The sequence below is a fragment of the Colobus angolensis genome, unplaced genomic scaffold (assembly GCF_000951035.1).
Source record: "Colobus angolensis palliatus isolate OR3802 unplaced genomic scaffold, Cang.pa_1.0 Scaffold301, whole genome shotgun sequence".
Lineage (NCBI taxonomy): Eukaryota > Metazoa > Chordata > Mammalia > Primates > Cercopithecidae > Colobus > Colobus angolensis.
In genome coordinates this window covers 3,361,330-3,365,121 of record NW_012116278.1, presented here as the reverse complement: position 1 = coordinate 3,365,121, position 3,792 = coordinate 3,361,330, and the positions used below count along the sequence as shown (strand labels likewise).

The following is a 3,792-nucleotide window of genomic DNA, read 5'->3' as shown; positions in this document are numbered from 1 at the left end:
ACCGGCTAGGTTTCAATTTATTTCTTTTTACTTTGTAGAGATAAGATTCTCCCTATGTTGTTCAAGCTGGTCTTGAACTCCTGGGCTCAAGCAATCCTCCCACCTCAGCCTCCCAAAGTACTGGGATTACAGGCAAGAGCCGCTGTGCCCAATCAATGGCCTCTTGAATGATACCAACTGGCCAAAGGCTTCCTTCCAAAGCCAACCAACAATTCCCATTGTTGCCAGTCCCACCCTCCAGTTGTTTCCTAAACCACCAAAAATACAGAGCACCTTTATGCTCAGGGAAGACTGAGTTGAACCTTTTCTGCTTTCCCTCTTTGATTGTTTTTGCCAGTATCAAAGTGGGTGATGTGGACTATAAATGGTCAGACTACACATTCTAAAATGTGACTCCTTTGAGAGTTTTTAATCTATCTGAGACACAGACAGGCACAGCACGAAAACAGAAACTATCTCAACTTCATTAGGGGAAATTTATAGCTTGCCTAGGGTCACCATGACGACCAAAAGACAGGACCTATTTGTAGATGCCAGTATCTGTAGAAGAGCTCAGGTAAGGGACAGAGCTACATTTACTGACAACAAACTATGTATCAGGTTGCTTAGCACACATTGCTTTATTTAATCCTCACAAACACATGTGAGATAGCGTTCTCCCATTCAGAACTGAGGAAATTGAGGCTCAGAGGCTGAAAGTCATTCATTGAAGACCACACAAGACTGATCTGAACTGAGGTTTGTCTGACTCTAAAGTCTCCATGAGTTGGGCCTTTTAAGATTGTGAGGGTAGCTGTGCTCAGGTTGAGGCAGGTGGTGGAAGTTGTTATAAAAGTGCACAGATGGCCAGGCACGGTGGCTCATGCCTGCAATTCTAGCACTTTGGAAGGCAGAGGCAGGCGGATCACAAGGTCAGGAGTTCAAGACCAGCCTGACCAACATGGAGAAACCCTGTCTCTACTAAAAATACAAAAATTAGCTGGGCATGGTGACACATGCCTGTAATCCCCGCTACTCAGGAGGCTGAGGCAGGAGAATCTCTTGAACCCAGGAGGCGGAGCTTGCAGTGAGCTGAGATCATCGCGCCATTGCACTCCAGCCTGGGCGACAGAGCGAGACTCCATCTGAAAAAAACAAAAAAAGTGCACAGACATCTTGGCACTCTCAAGGAAGCCCATCAGTGGGGTGGGATAGTCAGGACTCAGGAAGACACTTGCCTCCCCCAGGATGCCACCATTCCCAAAAGCCAGCTCATTCATTACTCTTTCCTTTTTCCTACTTTAGTGTCTTCCTTCTGTGCTCCTTGAGAAAAAGTTGGATTGCTTTCCTAACCATAACCATGTACACAGCAGAGCTGTGGCCAAACACAATGGCTGTCTTGGGTCAAGGCTCATTCCTTGTCTAATCAGTTGAGTCTGGTGATTAGCATGGGTTCTCTCAGAAGAAAGGATTTGAATACAAGTTTGCCTTTGGAAGGTGCAGGGCAGACTTGTAGGGGAGTGTGGAAGTGACACAAAGACTGCCAGGCGTGGTGGCTCACGCCTGTAATCCAGCATTTTGGGAGGCCAAGGCAGGCAGATCACCTGAGGTCAGGAGTTCAAGACTAGCCTGGCCAACATGGCAAAAACCTGTTTCTACTAAAAATACAAAAAATTAACCGGGCATGGTGGTGGGCACCTGTAATCCCAGCTACTCGGGAGGCTGAGGCAGGAGAATCTCTTGGACCCAGGAGGCAGAGGTTGCAGTGAGCCGAGATGGTGTCACTGCACTCCAGCCTGGGCGACAGAGCAAGACTCCATCCCTCCACCAAAAAAGGAAGTGATACAAGGAAGGGAAAGTGCATTATTAAGCAAGCTACCACAGTGGGCAACTAGAGTTTAATTCCCTGGGGGGAAACCCAGCATGAAACATATGCTTCAGAATTATCCCACCCAAAGGAGGAGGGAATAGATGTATTTATATACCAACTTCCTACTGTTACTGTTTGAAGGCTGCTCTCTGAGGATACTAATTCCCAGTCACTTTCACCCTTCCCTGTGCTGGGAAGAGCCAACTTCCTCAGTTCTGTGGAAAATAAAAAAGCCTCTGGGCTAAGAGATGTAGATACCGGAAGTTGGGAATGGGCTGGAGCCCACTAAAAGGTCACAGGGAAACAAGTGGAGCAATGACAGCTCTGCTACTCCTGGGCTACAGGTCACATGAGTAAAAGCATGGCAACCCGTGTGCAAGGATCCGCTGCCTCTGACCACTTGACTCATAAATGAACTGAGGGAGTGGCAGACACTGAGTGTGGTCTCGATTCTTCGGTCAACCCAAATAACAAAGAGAGAAGCTCTCTAAGAGAAAATGATGTTTGTTATTGAGGAATGAGCATTGCAATGGGAGTACACATGGGTATATTCAGGGAAGTAAAGAAAGACAAGGATTGTTTCGTTTTGTTTTGTTTTTGAGCCAGAGATTCATTCTTGCCTCCCAGGCTGGAGTACAATGGTGTGATCTTGGCTCACTGCAACCTCCACCTCCTGGGTTCAAGTGATTCTCTGAAAGCATCTTTGATTAATTATCTTATGGTTAGGTTTTGACTGTCTCTTGGTGTGGAGGTAACCTGTTCTAAGTTGTTAGTCTGGTCCCACATCAGAAGGAATTGACTGGCAACTAGGAGTAAGTGTCAAAACCGTTTTAGCTACATTTGAGCTACAAGGGAGGTTTGGAGGGGGTGCCTGTCAGGCTAAGTCTGTCTAGAAGCCATTGTCAAGTTTAATTTTGTCTGTTCTGTAGGCATTGGCTAGCATTCAAAGCGCTGGGACAGCATTATTGTTAGAAGTCCTACTACTCCTGAGATCCGGCCACTGCACTCCAGCCCGGGCGACAGAGGGAGACTCCGTCTCAAAAAAAAAAAAAAGCGCTTTGCAGACGCTGCCGCCGAGGAAATTCTTGTACTACTAGCCATGGTCAACCCTACCGTGTTCTTCGACATTGCCGTCGAGGCGAGCCCTTGGGCCGCGTCTCCTTCGAGCTGTTTGCAGACAAGGTTCCAAAGACAGCAGAAAATTTTCGTGCTCTGAGCACTGGAGAGAAAGGATTTGGTTATAAGGGTTCCTGCTTTCACAGAATTATTCCAGGGTTTATGTGTCAGGGTGGTGACTTCACACGCCATAATGGCACTGGTGGCAAGTCCATCTATGGGGAGAAATTTGAAGATGAGAACTTCATCCTAAAGCATACAGGTCCTGGCATCTTGTCCATGGCAAATGCTGGACCCAACACAAATGGTTCCCAGTTTTTCATCTGCACTGCCAAGACTGAGTGGTTGGATGGCAAGCATGTGGTCTTTGGCAAAGTGAAAGAAGGCATGAATATTGTGGAGGCCATGGAGCGCTTTGGGTCCAGGAATGGCAAGACCAGCAAGAAGATCACCATTGCTGACTGTGGACAACTCGAATAAGTTTGACTTGTGTTTTATCTTAACCACCAGACCATTCCTTCTGTAGCTCACTCCACTAAAAATACAAAAATGAGCTAGGCGCGGTGGCATACACCTGTAGTCCCAGCTACTCGGGAGGCTGATGCTTGAACCTGGGAGGCAGAGGTTGCAGTGAGCCGAGATCACGCCACTGCACTCCAGCTAACAGAGTAAGATTCCAGTCTCCAAAAAGAAAAAAGAAAGAAGTCCTACTACTCCTGCAGAAATTTAACAGACAACAGATACAAAGTTTAAAAAGGAAAACATAAAGTATCATTGATACTAATATGATAATTTCAGCTTGTCTAATAGCTTTGAACCATGAACGA

General features: G+C 46.7%; 1 pseudogene across 1 annotated transcript; it reads left to right on the top strand.

Annotated features, from left to right (window-relative positions):
• The first annotated feature begins 2,895 nt into the window (after positions 1 to 2,895).
• On the top strand, positions 2,896 to 3,495 carry LOC105517540 (annotated as a pseudogene). Its single transcript, XR_001002687.1, has one exon. The product of XR_001002687.1 is annotated as a peptidyl-prolyl cis-trans isomerase A pseudogene (transcript).
• Positions 3,496 to 3,792: the final 297 nt, after the last annotated feature.